A 12500-nucleotide genomic window follows, 5' to 3' on the forward strand; every position below is an offset into this window, starting at 1 on the left:
CCTGAAAAATTAACCCCCAATAAAATTACTCAATAATATATATAGAATATTTACTAAGATCTTATGGGGACGAATAGAAAGACACTTAAATCAAACAAGAATGTAGGCAGGCTTTAGAAGTGAGTATTCAACAACTGACCATATAATTAACCAGTCAAGGGAACAATCAAGTGTGTGTGACAACCCTTTATGTACGGCCTTTAAAGACTATGAGAAAGCTTATGATTTTGTCAGTACATCAGCAGTAATAAAAGCCTTTAAAGAAAAGGAATTCAATGATTTCTTTTAGAACAATTGGAGATATCTACTGTATACTGGAAGTACAGCAATCGTAAAACTATATGTAGTGAGAAAAATCCCACTGGAAAAGGAGTTAGACAGGGAGACCCTCTCTCTCCTAAATTGTTCACATCCTGCCTAGTAGTATTTTTTTTTTTTTTTAATATTTTGATTTAGAAAATATAGGAATTAATACAATGGGGAGTACACTAACAACCTAAAATTTGAAGATGACATCGTTCTGCTAAGTGAATAATGAGACGGATTGCAAAAGATGATAGAAGATTTGAATAGAAAAGGCAAAAATGTATTAATGAAAACGAATATGGGTAAAACTAAGATAATGTTAAGTGAAAAGGCAGACACAACAAATCAGTTATAGACGAACAACTAAATGTTCTTAGTGAATATACGTAAGGACTATGATAAATATGGAATGAAGAACCTTTGATAAATGAAATTAGATTATGAAACGTAATATATATAGATATATATATGCCTATTTATATATATATATATATATATATATATATATGCCTATATATATGTGTATATATATATATATATATATATATATATGCCTATATATATGTATATATATATATATATATATATATATATAGGCCTATATATATGTATATATATTATCTATATATATATATATATATATATATATATATAGATTATATAGGCCTGTACATACACACACACACACACACACACATATATATATATATATATATATATATATATATTATATAGGCCTGTACACATATATATTTATTATATTGACCTATACACACACACACACTCACACACACACACACACACATATATATATATATATATATATATATGTATATGTATATATGTATATATATACATATATATGTATATGTATATATGTATATATATACATATATATGTATAATATATATATATATATATATATATATATATATACATATATATGTAAATGTATATATATATATATATATATATATATATATATATATATATATATATAGGCCTACAAGTATGTGTATGTGTATGTATATATGATTTTATATATGTGCATATATATATATATATATATATATATATATACATATATAAATATATAATATATATATATAAATTATATATATATATATATATATATATATATATATATATATATATATATATATATGTGTGTGTGTGTGTGTGTGCATATGCATATGTGTATCTATAAGTATGTATGTATGTATATATATATATATATATATATATATATATATACATAATAAAAAATACATGTATATTTGTGTTTATATTTGTTTGTAGCTATATCTATGCATGTACATATGTATATGAATATCGTTAAATATTTGTTTTACAAGTTCAAAAATTCAATCGTGATAAACAATTACCTGAGATGCTCTTAACATGAAGATTGGTATCAAGTTTTGTCATCCTTTATGATAATCTTAGACGTCGATATATTAATCATTCATCTCATTTATCGAGTCTTGGAGTCTCCTCTACTAACATAGGGAAGAGTGCCTTTCTTGTAGTTTCCACTTCCAGACTATGAATGGAATTGGTTTTCAATGGCACTGAAATCTCAAACAATAGATAATTTTGTTATACATGGAAACTCTATGGGCGATTCTCAAACGCAGTAGGGTATGTAAAATCCTCTCATTCTAGATCATTTTTATGTTTGGTAATGATGTTTAATTTGAGCCTCATTATTATTATGGTTGCGTAAAGGCCAGTTAATTGATTTATTCTGTGCCTCACTAATGTTAATGTTGCGTAAGGTCCACTCATTTTTTCTATAAGTAAGACAAATATATAGAATTAACAGATCTCCCAGCATAAATGTATAGCAATGTGATTACAGTTCCACAATAAGCTTGATTACTCCTCATGTGTCTTTTTCAATTCCCGTGTCCTTCAGGGATTTAATAATCTTAAAAATCGATGGACAAATTGCCTTAACATTCAGGAGTAATCACCTATTTTCCCCTTGATTAGAAAGGTCTTTATAATGATTAAATTATATGTTTTTTATAATAAGCTATTTTGATACGTTATTTTCTTATTCATTTAATACCTCCTGATGTTTTAATTATCGAAAACATCCAACTTCATTTCCATCGGATGATAGTTCATTACTTTGTCATTTCCATTAGGCCATGGTCAAGCATGGTCCACGTTCACCTCACTCACCGTCTTAATGAACCAATATTGTTCAGAAGCCCTAGTATCTCTAGATCATGAAAAATACTGGGATGTAATGAGAGTTTTGTACGGTGAAGTTAAGGGTACCCTAATATTGCGATTTCCGTCGTGTCAAACTTTAAAGAAAAAAATGTATCACTGGAGGCAGATTATTTTATATATCGGGGTATGTGATATGTCATTTGAAAGCTAATTTCATGTACAATGCACACAAAACTTGAAAATGCATAGATCTTGTACACTCATATCTGTATATGTATGTAACCTAATATAATGTATTTTTCAGATAGCCGCTGAAATCGTGTAAAGTTTTCTTAACACATGTTTCACACAATTTATTTTGCAGATATTTATGCTAGATTACTTTAAGAGATCTTTTAGTTATCTTCCAGGAGCTGTAAAAACTATTAAAATATCTTCAGAATTCTTAGATACTGAAACTGAAACTTTATGGTATATGGAATATTTTTAGTCCCCGAGCTCATTTCTAGTAACATCTTGATATCTAGTTTTCAGCTCATAGTTACAGTCATTTGCATATCATGTTATGAATATCACAGCCCAATAGTTCAATCCTCATCACTATCAGTCAAAATCAGATGATCCTTGTTGATCTGTGTCATATGTGCTGATGTCCACATCTAATTCCTCGTCACTTTCATCAGCATCATCAACAAAGTCTGCTGTTGCATCGACTAGTGTCTGTGGCAGGATGCTTTTCTCATACCACAATAGCTCGAGCTTCCCATCAACTATGGTTCAGCCGTGGTCTACAGGATCCAGCGGCCGCTTTCAGATGATTACTTGGCAACAGGTTTTGCAAATATGATGCATTAGACTTTACATTTCGGAAGGCATCCAATGTCAATGTTCTTGGATGGTACAATTCCAGCATCAGAAAGTTTTTCATTAATTCTGATGTGCCTCACTGCATCCGCGCTGGTCATTCTCGGCTTCCCATACAGTACACAGGAGAAGAATTAAATTCTTGAGTAGACTCGTTAGAAATGTCCCAGCTATCACATAGCGAATACAAAGATTAATAATACTTCAAATTTCCCTGCAAGACTTTAATTAGCTCCTGTTTCCCAAGTCCTTTGAATGCACTCTTTGTCACATCCAGAATATGCATGGATCACTAGGAGGGATGTGCAGTATGCGGATGTGTTGGCATTCTCGAATTCGGTGATGTTCAGCTGCCTACAGTTGTTACCAGTATCAGTATCAAATAGTACTGTTATACCATGGTGGAGAAGGATGAAAAACACTTTCTTGTTAGGGATTTTCACTGCAATATTCATACCATTTTCTCCAGGCACATTTGCAATAGAGTACGATCCTACTGCCAGATTTTTCTTAGGATGAGTGCAGTGATGTTATAGTAGTCTCGACATCTTGAGATGTCAACAAAGTTGAAGTCTTATCTCGGATGGCAATAACTTTGCAGCATACTAGTCTTAACTCCATTCTTTAATCAGCAAGACAATGAACCCTTGTTATTTTATTCTTTTTTTTTTTTGGTAAGCAAAGCTTTCCAATCCTTTGGATGCTTCGTGTTTTCACCTTTGATGATTAACTTCTCAATTGTTCCTCTAAGTTGATATGTCATCGACTTATCGAATCAGGGTTGTACCAATCAGTGCCGAAGATTATCCTCCTTTGACATAATGCTGAATACATTTGGCATATCAGTTTGAAATTTGCAGGAAGATCCTTTTCTATAGTAAAATCCTGCCATCCCATCATAGATCATGAGCCTTTAATCTACAGGAGGCAAGATACTATCACCGATGTTCTTACTCACATAATGAAATGCCTTTGATTTGTTGGTTTTGGCAAAGAGTCTATCTCTAGTAAGGTACACTGTGGTCAATGGATAGGCGAGGTACTTTGCAAAGGTCAAGCAAAAGTATTTTCTGTTGCCAATACTTATGATATGATCATGATCAACAAAATGTTGAGAGATTTTAATTTGTTGTTTGTACTTACAACCATCTTGCTACTTGCAGTTACCTTCACTCACTTGGTTGTACTCTCTACAGTTTTGAGATGAGTCATTTGATTGGCTGAAAGAAGTCTTTCTCTGCTTTTAGATGACTGCTGATGAATTCATTTCTAGCCTCTTCTCCCGCACATTTGTTTCGTAGGATATTGTCGGAACAGTTGCTCTTGATGAAATAAGATGATCATCTGTTTTTATGTCCAATGGATTGATGAAGCCTTTCATTGCTTCCCTGGCTCTCTTCTCGTGCCTCTTGCTTTGAGACACCTCTATTGGTCTCTGGTCTCGAGCACCCTCTAGGCTGTTTGATCTTTCACCGACCATCTGTATTGCAAAGTTGACATATTGAGACCTTGCATTGGAGGATCGTCCCCATCTTTGGTAAGCATTGAAGTTGATGAGCAAACCTGTTACTCCTTATCCAACAGATCCACCATGTGACTTGGCATGTCTATGTCTCCCCCATGGTTTCATCAGCATCAGCTCGGTTATCAGGAACAAAAGAAGTGTGACACTGATTGCTCCTACACTTTACTAATTCCAGGACACCAGGATGTGATTCATCTAAATTTGGAAGGAAAACCTAAAAGTAACGTAGGCATCTTTTTTTAGAGACATCGGGCATACAAGTATAAGTTATTGTGCTTCACAGCTTCAAAAAGAGAGAGCATCAATCATATGTGGTCCATATATGAAACCCAGAATTGAGTAGCTTTCCCAATTGACCCATTCAAGACATCTTCCAGGAAATGTGAAAATGTATCCAAAACTTTCCCCAGCTCATTGTTGTTGATGGTAACGTTGAGATGATCAGAGTTTGCATCAGAAAGGAAATCTGTAATATCCTTTTGTGTCTCATCAGTGAATATTGCAACTAGTTCACCATCCCCTCTGAAAGACGAGAACGTGGCACATTTATGCCTCCAGCAAAACTTTGTGGCAGTGCATTGCTCTATCATGATGTTTGCCTTTAACAGATGTGATAAGACCTGTCTCGCAAAGGATGTCAGACAATTTCGAGCCTGCCATCTTTTTGCCAGCCATCTTGTGGTATGCGCAAATGAGATGTAAACGTGGAAATCAGAATGACGTGCTTTGAGTTTTTCTCAGGGTAATTACAAACTGATAGAAATGCTTTCATAGACACCCCAAGGTCGACTGTGATGATAATATACTGCTGGCTAACTTTACGCATCGCTTCCCTGGACTATCCAAGAAATTCTTTAATAGTGCTGTAACGTGTGATGGGTTTTGGTATAAGTGGGTAGTACTCTATAGCTGTGAGCTTCTGTGGAACCTGACCTGTCTGTGAAATTAAGCCTGAGGTCCCAGGGATAATGTGCTGATTCTGATACAGAACACGATTGAGAAACATCACCTGGACGGAGATATTGTTGGTGGCCTTTCGTCATGTGACAGCTTCACAACTGTAAGATAAGTCAGGCAAAGTCTGAATGGCATCATTAAGAAGTAGGGGTTTTTGGATTCTTCAGGACTGGTGATATTTTGCCTCACGAGTAGACAAGTCGCAGTCAGGTATCCAAGTAAGCAAGGTCGCGTAGTTTTATTTTGTCTCTGGAATGGCGATTTTCTTTCCACCCTCATTTTCAAAAGCAGGCATTCCCTCAGTTGTCCATGTACAATTTACTTTAAAATCTTTTTGTGACCTTTTTTGTTGCAAAAGATGTAGACAGACTAAGACAATATGATCCCTAGTTGAAGAACAGCTAGATCTGGAACATGAGGCATATATTGGATCACTTTTCAAGTGGTCCAAGTTTGCTATGAATTGCTGATTGCATACCTGGTGACACCCATTATAGGACAGGAGGAGTTATGGAATCAGTGTGCATTTATCTTGCATGTAAAAGGTGGAGTCGGCCGGTAAATAAAGGTGTAGTCTACTAATTTCATGGAGTCTAGTCAGCCTTTGCTCAGGTTCTTTGACAAATGACAGTAGTTTGATATCACCATGCTTAAGACCTTCAGCATGCACAATACAAGTCTCTTGCATAGAACACTGTGCTTGCTTTTACTATTTTTTTTTTTCTGATTTGATGGAGGACTCGACAATGCACTTCTCATTAAATAACAATTCATTCTATCTGAAAATTATAAGTAGAAAAGCACAGTAATTTTTCGGATTTGTTGAGGTATTTTGATACAAGAAATGCATGTACCCTTTACAAAGTTTCAGCTCCAAAATCTTTAGGAATTTTGAGAATATTTTGATAGGTCTTGCATCTGAAAGGAAATTAAAATTTCTTTTTCATATATGTAATCTGGCAGCAATACCTGCGAAAGAAATTGCGTGAAATGTGTGATATTAAGAGAACGCCACACTTGACTCCAACAGTTATCTGAAAAATAAATTTTTAGTGTTACGTGAATATACAGTGTACTTCACATGTTTCACGCACACTCGTACACTGTAATATCCTTTTTTTTTCTTCTTGCTCTTCCCCCGCACTGATAACAAAACCTGTTTAAGCTTGCCTTTTTATGCATTAGTCTGTTTGAGTTTTTGTGACATTAGTGCTCGGAACTTAAGTTCTCAACAACTGTTAGGGACCAAAAGGCTTTACACACTCTCGGGGAAATGACCAGTATCGCTCTCCTACAACTTGCTGCAAACAAGTCTCCTATGGAATGGAAGTAAACCTACTTTTATGCCCTTTGGGTACAACGCCTACCCAAACCTGTATGCTCTGCCATCCCCAGTGTCGATATTTTGCCAATGAAGGACCTGATAACCAAAGACTACACCCTTATGGACAGCCACTTCACCACCTTCAATGCCTCCATCAATGACTCCACTGACTGGAATGCAGTAGGACACAGGTCCACACCCCGTGAAATGCCGGAGTGGCAACAAAGCCACCCACCACCCACATATGCCACCACTCACTCACGTCCCAACCAATGACCTCTACAGCTACTTAACGACACCCATCGGCCACAGTTATGCTGCTACTACTACCACAAATTCAGGGCTGATGCGAAGATATCTGCTAACGGTTGTCAGTGGCTAAAAAAATGTGAAAGTAGGCCATCCCTTGTGGTGGTGACCTCCCCTGTCACTAATCTTTTCTTTTTACATGATGCAGATACAGACGTGCGGTTTTTGGTGTCAGAATTGCATAATAGTATTGATCTTGTTACTACTTTGAGAATCTAGTCAACACAATTGATAGGCATATCCCTACTCGTGTGTTAAGGTAGCGAGTGAAAGACAAGCCATGGTTCAATGATGATTGTAGACGTGCTTATTTTTTGAAGCAGGTGGCCTATCATCTTCGGAAGGGTAACAGATCAGATTTGACTCGGAATAACTATACTCAGCTTAAGACTTTTGCTCGAGTCTTTATGCTTCAGCTGAATACATACAATTTAACCATAAAAGAAATCCTTTCTGATACAACCCTGTGGTGGGCTACCCTTAAATCTGCACTCTCTGATATATATATGCAACAGTTCCTCCTTTACTTAGACCAGATGGGTCTTTCACTCACCGTCCAAAGGAAAAAGAAACCCATTTGGCTGATGTGATTGACAGCAAGTAGAGTAATGAGAAACTTCATCTTCCTCATTCCTGTTTTCCTGACTCTAGACTAGCTAATTTAGCTTTTCGATCTCGTGAAATTAGAGCTCTTTTGAAGGACCTTGATGCTTTTGGTGTAAACTCAAATGGTATTTTATTCCTGTTTTTTTTTTTTTTTATAAAGACTGCAGATTTTTTGGCTCCAAAGTTATGTCATTCTGTGCAAGTTTTCAAGAGGAGGAGCATTTAGCACTTGTTGGAGAATTGATAATGTTTTTCCACAATGTAAATGTGTTTCTGGTAGCTCAAGTCCAACTGATTACTGCCCAATTTCTATAACTCCTATATTTAAAAATGTTGAACGTCTTTTGGCTAAATGTCTAAATATGTTTGCTGAAGGTAATCATCTGTTCCCTAGTTAGCAAATTTGCCTTTAGTAAAGGCCTCGGAGCATGTTATGCCCTTTTTACAATCTCCAATGCTGTATAGAAATCCCTTGATTGTGGTCAGAAAGTTCGTATGATTGCCCTTGATTTTAGTGCTGCCTTTGACCGTGTTAATCATGAGGCCCGTGTATTTAAACTAAATCAGTTGGGAGTGGTTGGGTCTTTTCTCAAAATCATTATTGAATTTTTAAGTAATAGACCGTAAAAAGTTGTTGGTGATGGGCACACCATAGTGAGTATAGGAATGTGATATCTGGTGTTCCTCAGGGTAGGGTTCTTGGTCCATTACTTTTCATATTACATACAATGCCATGTGGTTTGGCCTAGAAAACAAGCTCGTTGCATATGCAGATGATTCTATTCTTTGCCTCAATTCTATATCCTGAATTTAGATCTGGGGCTGCTGAATCCCTTAAGAGAGGTCTAGTTAAAATTAGTGCTTAGTGCAAAATATGGGGCATGAAGTTCAATCCTAACAAAACTCAAATCATGATTGTAAGTAGGCCAAGGGTAGTTGCTCCTCAACATCCATATCTCAGCATTGATAATGCTACTTTAACTGTGTGAGACTCTTCTAAAATATTAGGTGTGATTCTCGAAAGAGTATTGTTCTCCTGTCTGATCTTTAGCTACAGATTCTCATTCAATTTGTTGGACATGAACTTACGGTCTATTGAATTTCTTATTCCTGATCTAGATATTACTCTCTGGCACTGTCGTGCAATTAGTTCGTTAAGCATGTTGCATAGGATTTTTTTTTTATAATTCTGACCATCCTTTACATTCAGATCTTTCCGGACAGTACCATCCTGTTCGGGATACTATGTATCCAGTTAATCCTAATATTCGGACCTTCTCCATCACGAGAGTCGATACTATACAGCATTATAGGAAGTTCTCTTCCAGCTGTGACCAATTTGTGGAATGAAATTAATAATCGTTTAGTCGAATGGTAAAACTTCCAAAGTTCAAGCTTCTTATAGTTTATATATGAAAGATCTGTTAATGTTGTTACTATTTTCAAAATGTTTTAATTGTTCATCACTTAAATAGTTTATTTAATTATTTCCTTAACTCACTGAGCTATTTTTCCATGTTGGAACCCAGGGGCTTATAGCATCAGGCTTATCCAACAAGGGTTGTAGCTTAGTTAATAATAATAATAATAATAATAATAATAATAATAATAATAATAATAATAATAATGATATAATATGAGATTATATAGATTGTGTAAAACATTAAGATAAATTAACCCTCAATTTCCTATATGTATAAAAGAGATCTAAACTAAATGTTAAGTATGGAAATTTTAAGAGAACATTTATTTTATAAATTTCAGTAAATGGTCTTATATATATAATATATTTTTTTTTTCAGATATCCTGATGGAATACTTTAGTTTCCTTCCGATGATTCCACTAACAGGACGGGAGAAAATACACCCGCATTCCGGTAAGTATTCGAACAAGCTATTTTCTCTCACAATTTTTTTTTTTTTTTTACATGTGAATTTACGACAATTTCCGATAGAATATTAAGACTTTTTTTTGGCAAGTAGTTAATTTCGCAAAGATTTTTTACCCGATGTATACTGCAAGGTTTAAAAACTATTCAGGTTAATTATTTATATATTAATCAGTTTAGTATGTGATTTATCAGATTTTTTACTTTTTTTCGAACCTCATAACTTATTATTATTATTATTATTATTATTATTATTAACTGATAAGCTACAACCCCAATTGGAAAAGCAGAATGCTATAATCCTAGAGGTTCCAACAGGGAAAATATCCCAGTTAGGAAAGGAAACAAGGAAAAATAAAATTTTACGAACAGTAACAACAAAATGATTATCTCCTTTATGAACTATAAATTTTTTTAATAAAACAAGAGGAAGAGAAAAAGGATAGAATAGTTTGCCAGAGTGTACTCTCAAGCAAGAGAACTCTAACCCAAGGTAGTGGAAGACCATGGTACAGAGGGTATGGCACTACTTAAGACTAGAGAACAATGATTTGATTTTGGAGTGTCCTTCTTCTAGAAGAGCTACCTACCATAGTTAAGTCTATTTTACCGTTACTAAGAGGAAAGTGGCCACTGAACTGTTACAATGCAGTAACCCCTTGGGTGAAGAAGAATTGTTTGGTAATCTCAGTGTTGTCAGGTTTACGAGGACAGGGGAGAATATGTAAAGAATAGGCCAGACTATTAGGTGTGTGTGTGTGTGTGTGTGTAGGCAAAGAGAAAATGAACCGTAACCAGAGAGAAGGATCCAATGTATGACTGTTTGGCAAGTCAAAGTACCCCATAACTCCATACCCCATACTACCGATAGGTAGTATCTTAACGCTAATTTTCAACTCTGGGGTTTGACTTGATAATTTTGATCTGAGATTTTGTTTTTTCGGCAATTTTTTTTTATATCTGGTGTTAATACTAAGAACTTTGACACAATTAAGCTTTTTGTTTTTCTTTCCATGAAGCTGGTGGAGTAGACGACAGGGGACATTACTAAATCCTCTGCCAACTCTTAAGGCAAAGCTTCTCTTTAATTCGAATTATATAAATTACAATTTCGTAAACGAATCAGGTCTCCAGTATATTGCATTTTGATATGACTGATTTCGTCTATGAGTTAATTATAAGAGAACCGTAACTATTAATTAGAAAAGACTGAAAACGGGTGGACTTCTTTTGGGTATTCTTTTAATCAACAATTAAACAAAGCTATTCGTAAAGTTCACTTTATCACTGTACATCTTTCTCCTTGTAATTAGTCAAGACACTTGTAACAATTTTAAAGTTAGTAAGCATTATCAATCAGGGACCTTACAAAGCAAGCTCTACAGCAAGGTCTATAGAATTCTATAGACCTTGGTCTACAGTATATACCCCGAAATAATATAAAGAATTTCTTTTACAGGTAAAACTGTACAGTACCTCGCTGAACCCATTTATCTTCCTTTTGTCCTTATTATATCAAACAGCAACTATTGTGCATTGAATAGCGTCCCTGGCCGCAACGCTGAACCATTTGGTCCAAAATCATTTCTTAATTAACCTGGAAAACGATAATAATTCAGTCGCCGTAAATGAAAGAAAATCTACGAAATTTCATATCTAGACTGAGACGTAATAACAGTGCTATATCCATCTCGGTACCCGTTCTGCGGATTCCATTTTCTTTCGAACCTTCTCTGGTTTCTCCCAAGTAGGCTACCTAAAGGATGGTACATTTGTCAAGATTTTGATCATAAGAGATCTTATAAGTTTCTGTTTGCCTCTTGATGAGCCATTTACGTGTCATAAATATACATTTGAACAACTTTACCATTACTTATAGGTAGTAGGTTGGCCAGGGCACCAGCCACCCGTTGAAATACTACCGCTAGAGTGTTATGGGGTCCTTTTACTGGCCAGACAATACTACATTGGATCCTTCTCTCTAGTTACGGTTCACTTTCCCTTTGCCTACACATACACCGAATAGCCTGGCATATTTTTTACAGATTCGCCTCTATCCTCATACACCTGACAACACTGAGATTGCCAAACAATTTTTCTTCACCCAAGGGGTTAACTACTGCACTGTAATTGTTCATTGGCTACTTTCCTCTTGGTAAGGGTAGAAGTTAGACTTTAGCTATGGATGTCAATGAATCCTTTGAATTTGAATTTTTTTCTTTAGTTATGGTATGCAGCTCTTCTAGGAGGAGGACACTCCAAAATCAAACCATTGTTCTCTAGTCATGGGTAGTGCCATAGCTTCTGTACCATGGTCTTCCACTACCTTGGGTTAGAGTTCTCTTGCTTGAGGGTACATTCGGGCACACTATTCTATCTAATGTCTCTTCCTCATGTTTTGTCAAAATTTTTATAGTTATCACAGGAGGTATTTATTTCAATATTCTTAGAATATTTATTTTTTTCTTGTTTACTTTCCTCACTGGGCTATTTTCCTTGTTGGAGCCCCTGGGCTTATAGCATTCTGCTTTTCCAA

At 35.2% G+C, this 12500-nt stretch overlaps 1 long non-coding RNA gene across 1 annotated transcript in view; it reads left to right on the top strand.

The window, feature by feature from the left end:
* The window catches only part of LOC137632924 (uncharacterized), a 135723-nt gene that overhangs the window by 26139 nt on the left and 97084 nt on the right, over nt 1–12500 (top strand). The window contains exon 2 of the long non-coding RNA XR_011042137.1: nt 9878–9952. This is a non-coding gene — a long non-coding RNA (uncharacterized lncRNA). The remainder of the gene's footprint in view (nt 1–9877; nt 9953–12500) is intronic.

The sequence above is a fragment of the Palaemon carinicauda genome, chromosome 42 (genome assembly GCF_036898095.1).
Source record: "Palaemon carinicauda isolate YSFRI2023 chromosome 42, ASM3689809v2, whole genome shotgun sequence".
NCBI classification, from domain to species: Eukaryota; Metazoa; Arthropoda; class Malacostraca; order Decapoda; family Palaemonidae; genus Palaemon; species Palaemon carinicauda.